We start from the raw sequence: 22,906 nt of genomic DNA, 5'->3' as shown, positions 1-22,906 counted from the left end.
CCTCTGCGTACGAGGTAGCGTTCTGTTTTTTGTAAACAAAGCAACTCGCGAAACATCCAATGCAAACAGATAATCCTGGTAAAATTTACATCACTAAAAATAACACACAAATTAGGAATGCCCCATTGTCCTGTGCAGTCCACCCACATTTAGTACGAATACAGCGCTGTTTAGGTAAACGGATAGAGACCAAGCGTTGCTTTCGCCATGGGGCAAAACTCGGGCCTTCGGTAAATACCGGTTGTCAAGGAAACGCGAATTTTTATCGAAGCAATTGTACCGAAGAACTGTCGAAGCAATATCACACTTTGTAGCAGCTAGTACCATTGTTGTTGTAAACAGGAGGCCAAATTCTCGCCGCTAACCCTTGAAATTAATCCACTTTTGTTTCCATTTGTTGGCTAAACCGTGTTAGAGTTACATGTACTTCATCTACCGTTCTTTGGTCACAGTTCTTAGGATAAACTAAGTGGATTTGTCAACGACACCATCCTGAAGCTCTTGTCAACGTACTTACGTGCATAGAACACGGCTGCAAGCATGAATAGTAGTATATAGGTTACACGATTTCCGTATATGAAAGAGATATACCAACATGCTTACTTGTACAATTAATTTGTTTCATTCGCATTTAATGTTTCGAATCGAGGAACTCAAAGGAGATAGATGACGACGATGATTGGCTAGAAATAGAATAACTGGAAAAAAATAAAAGACGGCAAAATTGAAAGAAATTGCATTTGGTAATACGAACTTGATAAAATACGTTCGTGGATTTTTTGTTGCTTGATAAAGATACTGAAAGGGCGCAGTCGATTCGAAGTCCGTGGCCATATTTCTAACGACCTACAAGAGCTGCACGCCGTAGACAAATTGACTAACTACTATAGACAGAGCGTAAGCGCACCGATGAAACAATGACGAAATAAATATCCGTAATGGCTGAGTTGCTGTTAACTACTGATCCTAATTATTGTATATAGTTGACTTGTCGTCGGCTCTAGGTTGCCTGCAGAGTTTACAGTCTGAAGCTTTGGCATAATAACTTGAAGTGGCCGTATATTCTGAGTGAGATATAAGTATTCTGGACACCCTGACTTGTTGTGATCAAAAAGATATCGCTTCCTGAACAGCGTCAGACACGGCAGACGGCTGATCGCCAACACGAAACAAACGCTTTTACTCCTCGATTCTTATGTCGTTTCTAACTGGAGTGAGAACACACGTTAAGATCGCAGTTCTACGGAATTATAGCGCGTAAGTTGCAGCTATATTCCTTTACCGTTGCTGGCATATCGGTAAAGTTTCCCGCCTGTCCCGTCTGCAAGTTCATGTTGTCTCCTTGTACAGTTGATGCGATTGCACGTTAACAGATCTGTAACTTGCATGCAAATTCCTTTCTGGCTGTGGAAATATTCAGCTATACGCTGCTTCGTATCCTCATCCGTATCATTAATCGCGTCTGCACCTTTACCAGACTCAGACTAGTCGGCTGTTTGTGGCGTTTTTCGTCCCCCTGGCGTTCTCGAGGAGAATCGGCACGCCGCCAGACTTGTAACTTTTACCTGAATTCCTCGCAGAAAAATCTCTATGACAAATCCTTTAGGCATCTGTTCGGATTCGCGGACACGCGACACGGGTTTTATGCAAAACTGGCTTATGATGATACCAGTCTCGCTAGCGCCTCCGCCATCGTTTGGAACAAGTTAGATCCTTTAATCTAACGAAACACCTCAGAGTTAAATCGCACGATCAAAAAGCGTCACTCTCAACATACCTAAGTTTATATATTTGCCTCAGGCTAAAATTTAGTATATACATGCAGGTGTCGATGTTGCAAACGAGTTGCTTCACACAATTTGTTCTTTAGACATTGCTTCATGTTCAAGTTAGCCTACGAAGGTTACCCGATAAGGTGTGTAAATGACAATGTCAATAGATCTGCCTCACGATGTCTATAGAGTATTTTCAGAAAAAAAAACAGAACAATTACTAACTTTGTAATCACCAAAGTTACAATATGTTACGGGGCCAATCATCAATGTTAGCCACTAGTCCTAGTGATTAAAACACACTTTATGCGACGCTAGCACTGGTCGTAAAGTATCATTTCGTAACGAGACGCTTTCCGTTCGTAGGTTGGTCAGCTGACGTTCCCTAATTGTCCGTCGGTTAAAAGTATTGTCATAATAAAAACTTTTTGAAACTATCATAAATCAATATGAGACCCTTTTGTGCTCAGCGCGCTAGTCGTGGCTGGCTTCCATATGGCCATGTTAGACACATAAACATAGTAGCGAAGTAACAGTCGGCAGATATCACACATCGTAACTCACTCCACGAACGAGGAGCCTTCATGTTGGATTCGACTTGCTACTATATCTAGTATCCTCTCCTTTCGTTAATGGGGCGACGATCTTACGGGCTTCACGAGTACGGGCACACAAATCCACGAGTCACATTAATCCTCCGTTTCAAAGTCTAACCAGCCTCGAAGTACTCTATATTCATTGCCGCCGGAAACAGAAAGCCGTGTTACTGTATACAAAATCATCCAGACATGAATCGGTTTGGTGGTTTAAAGCAGCCTGACAACTCTATGGAATAACTAACTAGACACGATCAAGACGTTTTCCCCGTAACAACAACCAAGAGTTAAGAGAGTTTATTGGAAGGCTTTTGTAGGCCGTATTGCTTGCTTGGGATATGGAGAAGTGTTAATATTTTGTGAAGTGTGCATCAGTCGTAGTCTGTTTACGTCATTTAGTGGCAAGCAGGCTCTTGGTGATATTTTTTTTTCAATGAGAACTTTCGAAATTTGTCTGGGGTTCGGGAAAAAAAACCCAATCAAATCGAACAACATCTATCCCATAGATGAACAATATCATTGTACAGTACCTGAATTTCCAGTCAGTAACGAAACATACATTTCTAAGGTCATTCCTCTTATTTACGACATATACTAATGGATTCTTGTGCGGATGGGCAGCCAGTCTTATTAATGTTCCGTTATGATTTCTGTGCAGGTACATATGTGCATGAATCACATGACAAATGGTTTATTTCTTTGAAACGAAAAAAAAAAACCTGCTCAAAGATAAAGCAATAAAGCAAAGCCTAGATTTGTACCTGCTCTATCGAGACATTCGAAAGATGAATAGATGGACCGCAACGGTGTTCGCCGTGACAAATGATGAAAATTCCGCGTCGAGTAAACACTAAAAACCGCGGCCCATCTGTCTAGGCTTCTGGGAAAATAGTCGCGGTAGAGTTAAATGTACCGCGCACATTTAATATGGTAACGACAATGCCCACTTTGTAACTGGAACAATAAGAGGAACCGCCCCCTATTGGATCATTGTCACCCACTGCTGCTCTTGCTGTCTCTGTTCGAGGCAAGCTATGTCCAATAGAGATAACCTATTCACACATCTATCGTCTCTATAAGCTCGAAATAAAGATGATCTATCTGGATATAGTGATAGTTAATATGTATATAATCTAATTTCTGTCTAATAATAGCCACCAGATTTCAAGCGGTAGCGTCAAAGTCATTTGTTTAATCTACTACGCACTGAGGTGTCGGCGATAGTAATACCCTGACGCCGTAGTGAGTCTCAAATGTACTCTGACAATGGGCTGAAGCAAAACAAATTATCTACGTATACATTGATAGGTTCCCTGTTCGAAGTTACGTCAAGTAAAATTTCACCGTACAGTCATAATATCTTCAACTTTAAAGTTGTGTGCACGACTACATTAACTTGCAATAAAGATGGTTTTAATAGATATCTATAGAACAGCAACATATAGATTATATTAGAGGAATATTTCAAAGTTTTCGAATCTATTCAAGTTCGCAGTTATCACAAGTTATTACTAACAAGCTACTTTCCGTTGTTATAATGTTAACACGCACGAAGAGCGGATAGTATCCCATATGGAAGAATCATAGACTAGGATGCAAGCCTAAATCAGACTGCTTCGCTCGGGCTAGCCTTGAATAAGCCTTTCACCGACTGTAACTACAGAAAAAGTTACGAAGGCCTACAAAAAAACGAGCAAAATAATGACTACATAAATGCTAGGTATAAACTAAGCGGTAAAAAAGATATGAAAATGTTACTGCGCCCCATGGGCACACGCTGTTCCGCGTGTTAATTAAAGGACAATGCACTAGTTCAACGAAATTGACAGGTGAGGCCCTATTATTTCGAGCCTGAACAAAGCGGATTTTGACGAATATCTTGAGTGTGAACGGCCTGCGCAAATCTAGGAATTGTAAAAATTCCTTTACGTTTCTAATGTCTGATCTACTCGAAGTGCGGTTGATTTTTCTTAAAACATCAGTTTAGGCGGTCCCAATGCTACCTAATACTTTTCTGATCCGAACAAAATCAAAGGATATTATTTTTTGCCAACAAATGCTCTGCGAAAGCAGGTATGCTACAAGCATTGTATTCTCTTTCTCTTCTAATCCATTTTTGTGCACTATTAATTTTGGTACTGGTTCCTCGCAAGCTTTTTACTGAGGTGTCCTTAGTTAAGCAGGCGTCTGAACGTTCACCGATTGTTCTCGATCTTCATTGTGACCAACGTACGTTACGGTTTTTGTCGTAAGTTGTGAAAATACTGTCTCGCCTAACGTTGCCGGTGCCTCTTCCGATAGCCTCGGTAAAATTTTTACATATGCTGTTCGCTAAACTATAAATTATGGATAGTCGTATTTGATAAGGTACTCTCAAATGTTTTATACCTTTTCTTTGAAATAGAGTTTGCGTTATTAGGTGCTATCGATCTCGATGGTTTGTGCCTATAAACCAGTTCCAATAAATAATCCCTTTACATGTTGAAGACGCTAGAGCGTCTGGCTACCATTTGTCTGGATTACAGACAGACGCCACAAAACAGGGCTTGGATGTAGAAATATAGACACTGAATTAAGGTAGCAGACGAGTATGGCACCCGATCGAAGTACTCATCGAAAGATTCATCTTCTTTATGATGACCTTCTTGGCAATTCACGTTGAAAGTATTCGTCTTTTTTTTTTCTTTTTTTTTTTTACTTTCTCTAATAGTTATATACAGTTCAAAAACGTACAAAAAGATTATTTATACTATTATTATGTGTATAAATTACGATATTGTTTACAGTATAGCTAACGCAGTGACACTGCTCATATATTAATGTATAGAGCCCCAAAGACGTGTACAGCTTGATCAAAAGCTAAGCACGATCTGTGCTCGCAATAAAAAAAAGGCTTACGTCATAGGCAACAGGACTATTTTTATAAATCACGGTAGGAGCTGAACTGAAGTAGAATCCGATATGACACATAAAATTCTAGCCAGTTTAATATGCTTTGAATATCACCGACTGTATAGTACCTCATTAATATTTGATCTGACACAATGCTATTGAAGTTTAGACGTAATTTCATCTCTTATTCCAGCATCATTGTTACAACAGACACAAACGGATTTAGGGAACGCCTACCTGATGATAACTACCTGCCTGATATCCTAAAGGCTAGTCCACCAATAAGAGTAAATGAACGACGATTAGTACAATAAGGACTCGAAGGCCCTGCGATACCTGCGGGTTATCGATGACTGAAGTGGTGTGATCGTTTCGTTTTACCTTGGAAGCTTAGCGATGTACTCGTCTACCTACTACCAACAATATATCTTAAATAGATAGAAATTTACCCGGTCAATTTTCACTTTGCATACAGGCTGCATACTTCGATAGCAGTTCGTAGAAGGCCCCTGCTGTTTGCGATATTTTGTATCGAAATGTTGTTAACAGGCCAAGAAATAAATAGCCACCACTGCCGTGCGCGCTGAAATTACAAATGAACTATTTTTATTAGAGTAACGCTATCTCGTTGCTATAAAGTTTGGCGGCAAGACATATCGTCAGGTTACTGTTTGTAGACACCTAGTTTTTTGTTTCCTATGCTCGTAACAACTGTTGAACAGAGGTGCTGTTTTCGGGACAGAATACAACCTAGGTTTCGAATCCAACTTTGGGATTGATTGAACGACGCTATTGCCAGCGGCGTATCCAGGTGGTATGCCAAACTACCTAATGCAAATGAATGGTAATTAATTCGTTTAATTAATAGCGCTACTCGATCAAGGGCTTTGCGAAGAAATATGGTCACTGTCGACGCTTTTCTCCACAGAAAGGTCGTGGCAACAGCCGCGGGATTTAGAAAAAAAACACATCTAAAAATCTGTCATATGCATATATATATATATATATATGAATGTTTCCCTCGTTAAATATACCTGTGAATGTCAAAGGCATTAACTTACGAAACAAGTTTGTCAATGGCTAAATCACTTAATTTCTTGCTTTATCTTTATTAAAATTGAAGAAGGACAATTCAGGGCAGGGGAACGTGTTATACAGATAACCACAACAGGAAAACTTAACTAGAAGCAAAAACTAATTGGTAAAGTTAAATATGCGCCAGCTAGAGTACTCGCCGTATACGCACAAGCACGAGTATTAGCCGCGTGATCATCGCTAACAGTTGAAAATAATAGGTCCAACAAGGTCCACATATCTATAATAACTTGCGAGAACTTGATATAAATGAAATAACAATAATGCTATCATATACGACAGATTTGACATTTATTCATAGTGTTTTAGAAACAGTCAAATAATAAGTTTATTGAGAAGAAGCCATTTTAGGGTGAGGCTAAGCGACGAGAGAGAGCTGATTGTACGGGCGTTGAAGAATACGCGAGCGACTCGAACTAGATACATTCTTGAAAAGCTCGTCAATGGCCTTGTAAATAAAAAGTACACTATCTGTTAGTTGAATGTGAAGAACGAAGTAAAGATTACATTATTTGAAGTAAATACTGATGCTAGCTCAACTTAGTAAAAACACGGTTGAAAAATGTATCTTCTTAGAACAACGTTTTTGATAGCGGTGCTATAGCAGTATTCCCCGGTCAGCATCAATGTTTCGATCGACTGTGAGCATTCTGAAGTTGCAGTGTCCTGCAGTGACTGGTTTTCTTCGTGTATAAAAACGTGTTTATGTTTTTAAGCATAGTCTAAGGAGCGTCTAGGGTCAGGCTATGTCAGTATGATCTAATCGAGATCTACATTCGAATCTATAGGACAACCTATAACTATATATACACGATGCAGGCCTAAGGGACCACCCAAATTCACAAATACCCATGATACCTCCGGTATGTCTTGCCGTAAGCCTACAATGTGTGGCTCATTATTCAACCTATTATCAATGATTACGTCCAGGAAACGAGCCCTGGCCGATTCATAATAATCGTGGGTTCATCACAAGTATAGAAAGCGTCAGTTCTAATAGAAGCAGAATTGGTAATGAAGAGAAGAGGCAGATAAGTTGACTTTGATTTATAAATTGGAGGACAATTAAGGTAAAGCCAGTCAGAAATTAAGATAAGGTTCGCGTGCTTCTTATTGGATAACCCACCGAAGATTGGCGTGGCTTACATAGCGATAGGCGTCGCCGGCGTAAATAATTTTTTAGTGGTAACAAACGTCAATGATATCACTATAAACACAGAAAACAGGCTTGGTCCCAGCAAGCCATAGGTCACAGACGGTTTACAAAAAAAAACAATAGACGTTACGTTTCTGTGGGGTGTACGTAGACGGCATAAACTAATTAAACTTTATTGGAAGGTCTAGTGAAGTTTCAAAAGGGCATTAATCAACGTCAGTAGGGATGCGTGGAGCATCAGACGATTGCTTAATAGATAACGTTGTTATAAAGTACGTTGATTTCTAATTAAGATATGAAATTTGGCGAACTTTTTTAACAACTCTACCAACTTGGGAAAATGATCATTATAGAACGCCAGCTACCACAAGCTTGATTGCTATTTTTCCTCAGAATAATTATTACTTTGAGGGTGTCAGGAAACACTGTGTGCTTAATACAATGGTTAATTAGGGCAGACCTTGAGATAGAAAGAAGGTGAACGACAGTGCGCACCGCAGAGGCCTCTATCTAATCGTTAGAAAGGGTAGCTGATTTTCTCTATCTAGATATTATAAAGTCTGTCTTTTTGAAGATACAAGACAAGAACGAAGAGTTCAGTGATGGTAGAATAAGCCTTATAGTAAAGTTATGTCATGTGGATTGCTGCCGACAAACATGTTTGTCAAGGAAGACGCACTATATACATATATACTAGAGATCTATTAGATTGGATCGAACCTTCTATTCATCCAAACTTGTACAGATAGTGTTTGCGAATCGTTGGATAAACGTTTTGTAATGCCAGCAATAACCTTAAACTCAAGCTAAGATACACTTTAGGTTATAAAGTGATGCGATCACTCTATCTTGGCCCAAATCAGCGCAGAGTTTTTATAGACTGTTGCATTTAAGCGAGTGACTAAGCCGCTTTTCGCTTTGAATTTCCTTAGCTACAACGAGTATGCAAGATAGAAGGTCATGACAATCAGGCCGACTGAATTGTGGCATTTTCGTATATTTCGTAGGACAATAAGCGCAGACTCACATAATTTGTACGCGTAACTCGTCATTAAGTTGCGTCCGGTAAATTTTGATTCGGCACTACGAAAAGTCAACTGTATACCACCAGTGAGAGAAAAGGCAAACGAGGAAGTCGAAAGGGTGTGAGCACCATTCCTCCATAGAGTTTACTACAGATCGACTTGTCTGCCCATTGTTTTGCATGCGTTTACCCTCGCCCCGGAACGAGGCCAGTCCCGCAACGGGAAATGTCCGACAAGAAAGACTCAAATAACAATACACTCCTAAAGACTTATATTTGTTTTTCGTTCTGTCATCGTCTATTACCGTGCCCAGTTAAGGGCGGAGCACGTCAGCTTTAAAGAGATACACAGCGTGTTGGAAAAACCATGGAACTCTGTGCGATCATTATCTTGGCAGCAACGTCTCGGTCCAATACAGACGATGCGAAACATGAAATGTATTAGTAACAAAGATGTATGGATCTACATGCTTCATGGAAGGGTTAGATACTATAGAACGTTTCTATATATATAGGGTTCTTTGGGTCTTTGCTCTCCAGCATATGTATGCGTCCGCACTATTTGAATACGATGTGTTTAATAAATACATTGTCTTGGTAGAAATGTTCCGCATGTCTCCTGGAGTGCTTAAGATTTTCTCGCTAGTGCTTTTCTTCAGGATGCTATTCCTTTGTGCATGCTTACGGCACTGTGAACTAGTGAAAGCCCGTGTTTATGTTTTTTTTTTTTGCTGTCCATAAACTTCACAGATATGGAATAAGATACATAAGATGGATTTAAGAAGATGCCTTTTCACTTGTCTTCGACGTTGTACCTTGATTTGATGACCACCCGAAGTTATACCTGTTTTGTGGTTTATATCGTAAGCGGGACTTCAAGTAGCGATCCTCGGCTTTTTTAATCATACGTCCACGCGAATTGCTCGCTAGTCGCTATTAAAATGTCCGCAACAATTTGTACTAGGTCGCAATGGGGATTGTTTTACTGGTGTTCCAGCGTGGCTGAAGCTACTCGACTTTAACGCGTTAACTTGAGCCAGGCGTTAACTTAGATATGTGCAACATATTAGCTCAGGATTAGTTATCGAATTTTAACTGTTTTGTAAGGATTTTTTGACCTAATTAGTTAGAAAACGGTCAAGTTTTTATAATCTTAAAATATGTGGTCTAGATGGTTTATTAATTAGACATGCGTAGAGTTCATTTCAAATAATTTATTTGTATAATTTCCACTATTCCGAGATTGAATTTGGATATATTGCCACCGACACTTAAATGAACACAAGAAATATGCTACAGGAACTTACTTTGTCGAAACGTTGCAAGCCTAAAACCGGTCCAGGTTATTAAGATTTGAATAATTAATAAGATATTCAATGTTATTTATATTATCAACCTCTTTCTACGAATTCAAAGTGAACAAATATCAAGATGCATTTGCTAATTCTACTGATAGCCCTACTACTTTTGCCCCCCAGCCTGTACGTACTACGTTGATGTACATAGTAGCTGCTAGTTCAAAATACTGCATTGGTACCCGTACTAAAAATCTATCAGTAGCTGGCGCACTTTGTCTATCGGCTGTAATAATGCAAGCAACGTACTATAAACCTGCATTGCCTATTATTAATAGAATCACCCGATACATTTTAAAACCGAAATATTTTAAGAACATACATTGTGCCTGTCCACTTCGAAAGATAATGGCTAATGTATTTTACAGACCCAACGTTCTAGACTTTGTCTAGAACTACTATAGGGCTATCACTCACTAAGTGCCGGATCTCGGACTTTTAATTCGTGCTCCCGAACATCACTTCGACCAAACAGCCATCTTTACTAGAGGATGAAAGTAGTCCGCTTAGAAAAGGCATACTGTGGTAGATCCGTCTTATTAGATAGTTTGATATAGGATTTTTTAAGAAAACTAAAGTAAAATATACCAAAACGACAAGCAAATATGGTTTTTATAGACAATTCTAAATGCAGCGTCACCTGAAACACTTTCCCTGTTTGTCTGCTTGTACCGAAATCTCTTGTGTGCGCGAATCAAGTTAACTAGGCAGTCAACTTGAGAAAAAGACATTCACTTCGATCAAGTTAGCTGATTTTTTTTTGTATAATTCGTTAGGTACTGTATATGTTAGTATTGACGACGATTTAAAAACGATATAGATATCAGCTACAGATAACAAACGTATGTTCTAGCTTCTCAGTTTCATAGAGACATAAACAACGCTTTGCCTCTCTCTTTACAACCGATCTTCACAGCAAAAATTTTAGCGTTCTTCCGCACAGAAACCAACATTTATCTTCTCGATAAGATAGGCTTCATGCCGATACGTCTGCACATGGTTTAGTAAACAATCAAGAGTTCCATTAGTGCAAAGTATTCCTTTCTTACCCGATGGCAATTTCCCCGCAGCACATCAATGACAGTAAGAACAGTCGAAGTTAGTCTAGAAACCAGCTATTGTAATTATGGTCAGGGCATAACCGATGCTATATCTCCACCTTGAGAACTTTCTGCTAGTTTGTACATTATATTTAAAGAGAACCTTTAGAAAAACCTACATTAGGTCCTTATACTCATCGGCCTCAAGTAGTCTAGCTATGATTTGTTATAATAAAACCGTCATGAGAAAGTACGAACCATTTCAGAAGGAGCAGCTGATGCACTTAAATAGTCGAACAATGTTAACTGGCATACTTTATGATATCGACACCTGCAGCCATCCACCGGAAGTCCAAACCCTCAAAACACCTCATGAAATTTTCAGAATGCAGATAATTTACTCAAAAAAAGGTAAAGCATATATTCTGTGTCAAAAAGGGTAGTTTCATTGACTCAGATTCGTCTGAACACAGCACTTGACGAGCTTTACCCATTAGCTGCTGCCCAGTTACATAATAGTAAGAATAATGACCCCGTGCAATCCTAATACATGGGTTCCCTCCAGCCCAGTTAAACGACCCTCCCTAGAGAGCAAGCGCTAGTTTCACTCCCATTTCTTTCATAATAAACAACAACGATTTACAATTTTTTTATAAAGCAACCCACGAGATGTTTCAATTTCGGATTGTAGATGACTACAGATAGTTGTATAAGGTCAGCTTATCATGCAACAATCATGCGCTGTACAGTATCAATTCGACGTTTTCGATAAAACTCAGTAATACATAATAAACAAATCGTTGGGTGCATTACGGGCAGAAATACAAATAGGTACGGTAACTTGTTATAGAGGAAGGCTTTTTCAAACCGACGAACCGGTAAGTATTATATCATTTTATTCCAATTATCTCTGATTATCTAGAGTGAGACAGAATTAGCAGCTGCTCATCATCTGTGTTGGCAGTGACAGTCTTGTATAGCAACGGGAGCATGAAACGAATTTTGAGATGACGTCACCGAGGTCCTCTTTCAGCCCTCGACATGTCTCGATGGTAGATAGACAAGTGTAATTTCTCGATGGTTAACTAGTCACAATAAGTCCTACGGTATTTTTGTTCAATCGAACTATTTGCCATAGCAATAGCTATTGCTTGACCCATATAAGCCCATTCTTGTTGAACAACTTTTCTAGGTAACATATAAGCTGTTTGACGTGTTCAACGACGTCCACCTGAAGTATTAACGGTGGCCATTTTAACCTTTCAGGAAGGTCAAGTACAGCCAAGCAGCAGACAGAGGGCCTATCACAGCTTTTTATAGGTCTAGTCAGCGATAGAAGTCAAAAAAAATGGTTACCACATCAGCTTTCAGATTGACACTGTATTGAATGAACACGATCGACCTTTTTTTGGCCGTTTAAGGACGTACTTCCTCTTTCCAAAGGCGACAATCAGATCGAGTCTGGTGCTACTGCTGCCACTGCTGACAAATCGACTTAGTAGCGGCCACTCATTATCATACGTCGCAAGAGGGCGAATCGATTTTAATTTACTCTCTTAGGGTATCAACTATGAATACTGAAATAGTAAGATTTCGCGTCATTCCAAGTGTGCGTATCACTGTTGCCATTAACGTATAATGGGTACGTCTAATTACGTGGATTAGCAGATGTGCACGTATTTAAAGCGCAATTGGAGTGCGTACACCCTAATGATAACAAGTTACCCAACTTACTTCGTTCTGTTATAATCCCACCGCAGTCTTATTTTTTTTTTTGCTATACATCCTATGTATACAAACCGATAATTTATTGAAGAGATGGCGTAACGATGATGTGATGAAGTCTGTGTCATATAATGTGCAGTCCCGGTAGGTGGTGAAGGGCGTGCGTCCATGTGACTTTATCTGCTCGCTGATCATTGGCCAAGTTCACGATACTGGTATATGTATATTTTCAAATATGTCGATTCAGTCTGGCTGAACGGGTATCGGTGAACACTGAACTGCTATGGCTACTACGGGAATAATATGATCTAAGTTCTACTTTCAAAACTTCCCTCCAGACACTGTATAGTCTTAAAGTTTTTGAGCAGTTCTAACTACCACGAACTCGTATCGAGCCACCTAAAGGGTCCTTACGATTGCTCGGCCGAGCGCATGAAGACGCTCACGCTAACATCATCATGTGTTCGAAAAGTCAAACAGAAGCATAGCTTTACCAATGCTACTTGACATTTTGCAGGCATTGAAGCAAAGCCTTGTCAACTCACCCAGCCATTTCTCCGTGCACTAACTCGCTGGCGTATTTATTTACTTTGAGAGGCTGTTGCGTTTAAGTGACCAAGCGGCTTGGCAACAGGTTTATGCCTTTACTATAACTGGCCCAAGGACAGCACAGGTAACGACGTTATGATCCGCGTCTCAACTAGCATAATATTCCTATACTCGTAGGTCGGCAGGCAAATCGTACGAAGAAAGCAACTGATGCATGTTTCATGATTCAGAGATTCGAGTATTCGAGAGCGTCCTTGATGATACGTAGGTATCTAAGCGACGATGTCCTAAACGACCAGCGACCTATAGCACAAGTGTTCATTGTGCCATGTTAGGTCGCCTAAAAATTATCGGCCGTCTGTCCAAGTAGATGGTTTTTCACGGTGCATTTGGATCGCGTTGGTGTCGTCTGATATCTGATAATAGTATAAGGGTTAAAAATCATTCTGTACAAATTTGTTATGTCTCTAAAGGCACAAGTGGAGTTTAGGCCCATTAAAAAAATGGTAATGGTTATGATCGCAAAACAGGTTGACGTCTGGTTGCGACGCGAACGCAAAATCACTTACACGATCCCATTTCCACCTACGAAACTCCGCAGGAACGCAACGAAATCGTGTTAATTTTAAAGCGTTCGCTTAATGGTAATGCAAACCAAATTATCATGCGAGAATAACGGGCAAATCAAGAAAATTCCCTGTAATCCATAGCAAAACCCAGACCGACATCAAGGAACGGGTTTGCTAAGATTGGCAAGGGATCGTACTGCTTGGTAAAATGACTGACCCGGATCTCTACTATCAACAGTCATGAAGATTCCGAGAAATTCTTGAAACAAATCGACCAGAACTACTCAATGAAAAACCGCCGTCCTTCGGCATGACAATGCCAGGCCATATGCGACTTTGGCTAACTGACAAATAGTCAGAGAATTCGTATAGGAGATCCTAGTGTATTGACCGTATAACCTTGGATCTTGCACCATCCGTCTATTTCAGTCCCCACATAGCTTCATTGTGTTAATTAGGTTTTACAACGACGGGATTATGGCTCTACCAGAAAGACGGCGGAAGGTCATCGACCAAGATGGCGTGTGTTTAGTTTAGATGTCCTATGATATAATATAAAAGACTTTTGTTTCAATTTTAGCTTTCAAACGGTCGACACTTTTTCTTGACATTCCGACCTATGACCACGCTATAAACAGTATTCAAAAGCTATCTCGGATAGCCTACTCGGAGCTGATAGGCTTTCTATCAATGGGCGACATTGTGTGTCAAATATTTCTTCAGAATAATAACAATGAAATCCCCGCCAAAGTCAATTTAAAGCGTTTTCTTTTTAGAGACCATAGCCTAACATATATGGTCCAGCAGGTAAGTTGGTCTTCACTGAGATCATTTTAGCGTCCAAGATGTACGTATTTGATCTTGTTATCTCACTATGGAAATACTGCTGGCTTATTCATGTAAAGGCGTAATTTCTTCGGCAATGGATTTTCGTAAGCAACAAAGAAATGTGTGAGCTGGTAAGCAATACGATTCAAATAAGGAAATATATAAAAATTGAGTTTGACATCTTTCAGAGCTGACTTTAGCAACGGAGCCATATAGCGCCATTCTATTACTAAATAGGTAAACTTAGACGATACATACTGCTAGAGCATTTGCCGATAATTGAGGTAATTATTCAGGTCAAGATTTTAAACTGATACGGAGGTTCATTTATGGCGCGTATAGAAATAGCACTTTCGAAGAACGTCGATGAGGTTTGTAGTCGTTCTGTTGAAGGCAAATTACCCTAGGTTTATTGAATATTGACACGGTCACTGTTTGTTTTTTTTTTCGCTACCGTTGCCGTTGTGTTTCAGCGAAAGCAATTTAGTAGGCTAAGCAAAGCTTCGCAGATATCCGACCAATATATATAAGCTTGCATAAATGTTATGCGCGCACCTCCTCCTTGACCTTCGAGACTTTGGCTAGAACCCGGCTAAAACCCCAAAGTGTGCACGTAGTGCCTAAGTAAGCCTGTCAAACCGAAAGAGGCTCAGTGACCTTTTTACGCTACGAGCTAAGACGTTTGGCATAGAAACATTCGCTAGCCTAACGCAATACTGTATGCACGTACATAAGACAACAATTGTTAATATACGCAGCACAAAAGGCACGTCGATGTATGCAGACCATTAAGCTGGTACGTATTCGGAATTTGTCTAACTCGACACTTAACTACAGCGCAACGGAATCGCAAAACAGTAAATGCAAATATAGAACTTGCCCAGCAGAAGCAACAAAGTAGGATTTTTTTTCATAAAAATTCTTACTAACGATATTATTTTCTCTATCAAAAAGACTAGTTCCAACCGAATATCGTACTTTTCAAAAAAATCTTTTTTCGGAAGATAAGGTTTATTATAGTTCTAAAGTTTTTGGGTCTGTTCGTCCGTTTATGTCTATAAATGTTAACTAAATAGATTTAACTTAGTATCGAAATCGAAAGTTCGGTCGATCGTGAAACTTCTTTAGTGTCTCTCGTATGGCCAAAAATATTTCACGTATATATACATATATGACGACAACGCGTGCGTTCTTTCCGCGTTTGAGATTTATCTATCTATACCTGCCCTCACGGGTTTAGATATAAGCTCCCAGCTTCTCTTTAGTGTTTTGTCTGCTTGATGGTAGGCCGCAAGAGGGCGAATTGTGTAATTTACTATTATTATATGTCTAACAGTCATTGTCGTTTGTTTAGTTAAATTTACCATCGAATTATCGAGTGAATGCGGAATTAGCAAGCAGCATGCGAACTAGTCGAATCTACGTAGCAGGTGACAGAACGGGTGGTGATCTGACAGCAGTTGATTATAAACTGTTTCCTTAACAGCAGCAGTTGAAATAAGCAATCCCAGCTAGAGCAATCTAAGCGCAGCCGTAGAGAGTAAGCAATCCTATATAAAAAAAAAAAAAAAAAAAAAAAAGAAAAAAAAGACTACGCCAAAGGTAGTAACATGTTGTCCGCTTTACTCTTCCGCTCCGTTGACTTGTTACAGCTGGCACAGGGCTAAGTTCAGCGGAAGTAACAGGGCCTCTTCCGGTAAAGTCCCTACTGACACAGCTTTTCTATCTGTGGCGCATCTTCGTGCTGCCGAGAGCTTGAAATAACGTGCTACCTAGGCACGTTGTTGAAATCTATGTGATCTATCTGTTTCCTATCTCTTCTGTCTGTCAATCCGTATGTTTGCCCTCTGCTCGTCCATGCCTCATCGTCGTTATCGGCAACAGCAACATTGCGGGCAATAACGCCGTCAGCAGTGGCACCATCATTATCAGCATCCAGTATCACCGCGACTATCGACACGATCATGATCATCACTGGCATCCTGTTTATACGTATCTGTGGCAAGAAAGCCGACGGGCTGCCGCCTGTGATCGTATAGCAGTGATACGAAGGCCAAGCTTGAAACAGGCGTATTTTCCGTCTGATGGTCACGGTCATCGTTTGGGACGACGGTCGGTCGCCGGCATTGCTGTGCATGCTTCTCATGATAACACACTGTTAAGGCCTGCAGCACGCGGGCCCACAGAACACAGCGAGGGATTACGGACGCATCCTCTGTCCATAGCAGCTGTCACTAGTAGTGCTAGCAGACGGTAGAAGAGGGCGTGACCTTGCAGCCAGAGAGAACCTAACAGGAGAATGAGTGGGAGGTCGGAGTAGAGAAATAACGGTTAAACGAGCCCGGCGGTCTCCAGCACTACCACACGACACTTGGTGGCGATTTCTTGAACTAGACCTCAAGGGCTCGTACTGCATTTAAATATACGAAGCACGATCATAACGCAAGGATCTATGCAGGAAGTTCTCCTCCTGGAAGCTTGTGTGCCCGTATATGTAGGGTATCCGAAAACCAACAGCTCCACACTATGTAAAGGGATGAAGAGGTTATACGGACTGCTGAAGGTTAAGACTGGGTTACGATCGGCTGTAATGTTCGGCTAGCCAATTTTTCGTGTCGAGGAGACGGCAAGAATATTTACTACACATATATAGATGATTCAATTCATCAGCGAGAGAAAACAAGTGAATTTGGGCTCGAGCAAGGAGATGTAACCAAACTGTATCTTATAGAAAGTGGAGGAAGATCCAGTGACAAATAGGACAGCACACAAGTCGGTATATATTCGCTTCTTGCATCGCCAAGCAAACCCATAGAAGGCCCTTTCTGGTGTGGAGGAGGAGGGAGCTGGGGCCGAAAGTAGGAGCAGGGTCGGAGCGAAAAAGTAATGAACAACAATGTTTTCTGGTGGGTTTTGCTCTTCTTCTTCTACTTCGCTCTCGTCTCATACGGATCCTTCGGGAAAGCTAGATGGAATGTCTTCTCAGAGTCCAAACCCTATGTTCGTCACAACCTCGAAGACGTAAACAACGAGACGAGCACTTCCCTATGCTGACGATTCCAGCTAGACGCAAAAAGCACACAGACGGAGGCCGCCCCATCATCTTCTTGCTTCTTTTGTCTCCCACGAACTTCTCTCCGCTTATGTGCGCTTGTGACAAGGGTTCTGGCCTAGGGTACTTGTTCGTTAAGCCAATGGACGTAAGCTACTGCGGAGAACTATCTCGTCTTCTGTCACTTTTCTACGTCGACTCAAGAACTCTTTCTGCTTTATCATCGATGAGATATTTATGCTTGAATGGCTGTTTCGATATCTGGCCGCTGCATCGCGTTCTGTAGCATCCTGTTGCGTTGTGCCGCTTTTACTAGTTTGTGCTGTTTGATATTCGCTGCTGGTAGCTATTTCGACAGCGTCCGGATCTGCATCTGTATATACCTGCGTCTGCTCGGTTCCTAGCTATCTGTAGGCAAGGCAGAATAAAAAAATTAACTGAAGGGCAGGCAGAAAGGCTTAAACCTAGATCTCTCTGCCTGTCGTCATTGTTTTACACATTTTTATGCGCATCGTATGAGATTTGCTGTTGCGCAACGCGCTGCGAGAAAAAGCACAAAGCCGCCGGTAAATGTCGGCGGTGACAGAATCGTCTGCCCATCGATGTTGACGCATATTACAAAAGTCAGTGACGACTGCTATAGAGCAACACTTGCCGTCACTTGTCATGAAACGACGATAAGAACTGCTTCCGCTGCGATAAGAAAACGTTTCTATTATCTTTGCAGCATAATAGTTGGTAGAATAAGCGTGTGTGATTGATAAAACAGAGCTGGTCCGGCATACAGGCAGGATGCTGTACAACTATTCAAGACCTAGTCCCTGAAAACTCTTAGGTGTGGCGACAAACGCGCTTCGTTTTTACAACAAGTAATAATCACAGTATCATCTTATTATTAATTACGTAACTAGTATTATTATTAATAACTCGTTTACGCACAGATATTACATTGTATATGTCGTAGCGAAGTACTTTGCAGTACGTCCAATTCGGATGAAATCGCGTTTAGCATGCCCACTTTGCATATGCAGATTCAAAGCAGATTAGACTAGAACGTTGCCAGCGTCCCGCTGGTACTGTTACCCAACGCTCTCGTACGCGAACGCATGCTTTCAGTAGCTGTAAACCATTGCGGGATCATCTGGATGAATGCTAGACATTTTGGGCCTGCCAAATCGAAGTCACTCGTCGAAAGGACTTAATAGCTACATTCTATGTAGACTTTTTTATGAGCATACAGCCGACACGCCAGGACGTATTAAGTGAAAGCTCAGCTAGGAAAAACCACCCGTCTACCATATTTTTATTATCCATATTCTTATTTTTAGCGCAACTGCAATGCTCTCTCCCCATCGTTCGTGCATGCTTTTAATAGTTATTTGCCCTCCGCCCCTATGCCCCCTCCTCTTCCTGATATGCACAAGAAGATTCGCGATTCAGGTTCTACAAAGTTGAGCATTTTCCTCAGCTAACCAGTCGGGCGTCATACGGCAATATTCTATTTTTCAATGCTGTGGGTAGCTTGAATGAATCGTTTATGATCCAAACAAGTGCCACACCCTCTGTTGTTTGATACTATCAGTAGGCGCGTCGTGTTCCAGTAAAGTAAGTGTTGCCACGTAAATAGAGCGGGCTCCAAACTGTTGCAACGGACGCCTCCCGAGGTACGAGACAATAGGCAAATTACCTTTCTGAAGAAAGATCTCAATGAAAGTTGGACTCCCGCCCTGCCACGGACGCCAGCGTTACGGTCGAGACCTAAGCCAAAATAGAATGTTCTGTTTACTTTCGTACTTCGATTTTGGGTCGCATTACAGAGTCATGTAGAAGCTCCACGCGGCAACCGGCCTTCCCAGATATTTTGTTTATTGGGCTAACTTCCTGTCTTTTAGGTATAGGGATTTCGTATATCTCGTTAGATCTGTGTACATAATAGACATTTAGACCATAGATTTAAAAAACTAATGATTCCCTTAAAGTCCTTAGCTGTTAAGATGCCAATGTTTCAGGAACCAGGTCTCAAATCCTGCCTAGTTAGCAACCTTCGTTGTGGTGATTAAATATTTTGAGTTTGAACAAAGGTCATTTCAAATGCTGCTCAGCGAAATTCGCATGTTACCTGCCTCATTAACCAAAAATACGTAACGGCATAATGCCAGCGACCCACTAAGCTAAAGTGCTCGTGCGTCGTGGTCCTTAAACACTACTTGACAATGGCGATTTGGAAACACGCCGAAAAGTTCAACGCCAGTCATTTGGCAGGAAGGTCCTGCGGGCCAACTTGTCCTTAGAAAAAGAAACTACTGTAGTAATAGTTCAGTGACACTTGGGTATTTCAAGTGTTTTTAAGACGTTCAAAATTCTATGGAGGAAATCAAGATCCGGAATTTTGGACATTCTAATGAGCAAGATGTATTTACGTCCACTTCCAACAGGACGTTCGCGTGCGCCGCAACAACACAGACGCGTTCAGGCGAGCAAGCTAATTTAGACAATTCACTAAAATTTTGGATTCGTTTTTAAGTCAAACTTGTATTGCTAGAACCTAGGTTTTTACAGCCAAAACTAAATGCGATAGTGACTGGCTACCTGAAAAAAGGGCAGACAGTTCAGTGTCAACAACGAATTCACGCAAACTATTTTCGGCCCCAACGTTGGTATCGAGCGTAGTTGGAAGACGTTACGGCCAATTAGGTCCATGCCTTTTACGCCACGAGTCCTTTATTCGCAAGAGCCTGTACATGCGTCGTAAATATACGAAAAATAAGATCTGGCTTTCATTCGTTCATTCATTCGATCGAAGGCGAGCACGACGGAATATCTTCACCGTTCAGAAAAAAGAAAACTCTTTGTTTGGACAAGCCTGTTTTCCCTAATGTGGTAAACATAATGGTAAATGTTTTCATAAGGAACAATTGTTCGAGGTAACGCGTCCGAGTCAATAACTCCATATATTAAAAGCAAAAAATTCGGCTACCTTACTGTCCAGTAGTAGATCTCAGGATTGTTTACTCCTAATATATTACACATCGAACACCAAGTTACGAATGGTGTACTTATCATCTTGGTGGGAAAAAAAGTGTTCCTTTTCCCGCTGTGAATGAAGTCCAGTTGGAGACAGGCAGTAGCAAGCTTCCACTTGTAAAAGGCTGAGAACGCGTGCGACAGTCAATAATTTTGGGCTGAGATTTAGTGACTTCGCATATAATCCGTAATGCGCATTCCGTGATGATAGGGTGCGTCATCGTGCCTCGGACAGCACAGAGCCATCGTCACTAACTGCAAGCATTTTTGGATGTTGCGAGTACGTTACTTTGATAAGAGCGAAACTCGTGGTTGTTTTATGCTGGGCAGGTTTGAAAGGACCTGCTGAAACAATCGAGATGTTTCTCCCCTTTGAAAAACTTTTCGTAGTTTAAGGTTCTTCAAGTCATTGGGTCGATTAGATGAGGGCCGCTCCGTGTCCGCTCGATAACTGGAAAGGGAGAGGGATTTCTAGACTGGTCTGCCCGCATGGGTTTTATTAGAGGAGTAATGTTCTTTACTTTGCTTGAAGACTCGAGCGCGTCACCATTTTTCCAGAATTACAGTGCTTTATTGCCCATCACGGCATCATTAAGGAAACAAGCTCAGATAATATTCGCTGAATCGCAAAACCGTCGGGTAGCTTTTTCTAAAAACAAAAGCAAACGGTGCAGGATACGTTCAGTTAAGGTAGCATCAAGTGACAGCTTAATGTTCCAAGAGTACCTTGGGGGGATTTTTTATAAGCTGTATTATCTGTATAATGTATTGAACACTTTGAAGTTGCCTTTTCATAAGCTTCTTATTGCCATTAATTCCAGACCGCTAGCATTTCTGGCTGTCACACCTTACGTGCCTCCAACGTCGATTTCTGCTCATTTTGTCAGCTGGTCGTCACCCGATAGCTCATTCACTGAATGAGACTTTCGAAGACGTCGAACGGGACTAGGCATTAATACAATTGCGATGAACGCGAGTGGGCTCTGTCTGATTTTTGAAGATAGATGCAAGAGCACTTGTTTCGCTAAAGTGGGTAATTCTCGGAAAAAGAAATCTTCGAGATTTCCTTCTCTCGTTGTTAAAAACATTGTCGTTGTTTAGGAGGACGGCGTAGATTGACAATCCCAAAAGTCGTTCTGTATGACTAAAGCCGTCAATGGACCAGACGGTGTTGCTTGAGTCCGAGCTGCGCCGAAACCCGCCGACAAACCTCTTGCTAAGATACTGATAGTGTGTATTGTTTATGTGCCTATTATATTTGCCTACATTTTTTATGGTTCATATACATGAACCACAAAAACATGAAACGCAACGTGGGTTCGTGGAGAACGTATTCGCGAAACCGTCTAAATAGAAGATTTCATTGTTTAAGTAATGACGATAGCAGCAGCATCTCGCCGTGCTGCTGTGCTAAGTAACGTATCTAATTGTTGTATTCTGGCTTATTTCTTCTTCTTATAACTGGCTTAATTCTTAAACCTAATTCGTAACAGTTCAAGCGCCCCCCTACAGGAAAATATTCGACTCAGGCAGACATGTTGCACCGTGTTATTCATGTTAATATGTGTATAAATGTGTGTTTGTGTTGCGTGATAAAAATTATATCTGCCACGTCAGACAAGTAGGTACACAAAGCAAATGTTCAGGATAAATTTAAACATACCTTGGCGGACTATTTGCCTTGGCAAACATGTGCGTATGCGCTGAACTTTTTACTGGAGCAAAACCGATTCAAAGTCATGATTGCAGAAGCAGAAGTTTCGTCGTTGACATATGAGCGGAGATCAGCTATTTTCCAATGTTTCCGAAGCTGACGACCTCCCCCCCCACCCCCACCTTGTCTATAAGTTCTCCTGATCACCTAAATTTGACGATCTATTCCGACTTGGTACGCGGTTACTGACGAACGAAAAATAGGCGCTATATACCATAACGTGTAAACGATAGGGAACCTGCTTCTAGGACTAATGAATAGTAGAGGAAATATAAAATACACTGTTGATTATCTTGGCGTTTCGGAGCGTGCCTTTCTATTCAGGTTCCAAGGAATGAATATGTACATACAAAGCAATATACGGCGCTTATTATGAGAATTTATTTGGGCAGAACAGTGGATTCGTCTGATTTACAAGTGTGCGTTTCGTGTGCGTATGAGCTACGATTGTAGAACAAATTATTCAGGTGTCAATTTATGACTACTATCCACTCTATTGCTATCGGTATTAGTAG

General features: G+C 41.0%; 1 long non-coding RNA gene across 1 annotated transcript in view; it reads right to left on the bottom strand.

The window, feature by feature from the left end:
- Window positions 1–6,406: 6,406 nt before the first annotated feature.
- Window positions 6,407–22,906, bottom strand: part of LOC111268483 (uncharacterized) — a 57,258-nt gene continuing 40,758 nt past the window's right edge. Inside the window, exon 3 of the long non-coding RNA XR_002685255.2 lies at window positions 6,407–6,803. This is a non-coding gene — a long non-coding RNA (uncharacterized LOC111268483). The remainder of the gene's footprint in view (window positions 6,804–22,906) is intronic.

Source organism: Varroa jacobsoni, unplaced genomic scaffold (assembly GCF_002532875.2).
Source record: "Varroa jacobsoni isolate VJ856 unplaced genomic scaffold, vjacob_1.0 scaffold_1291, whole genome shotgun sequence".
NCBI lineage: Eukaryota > Metazoa > Arthropoda > Arachnida > Mesostigmata > Varroidae > Varroa > Varroa jacobsoni.
This window is presented reverse-complemented; position numbering and strand designations above follow the sequence as displayed.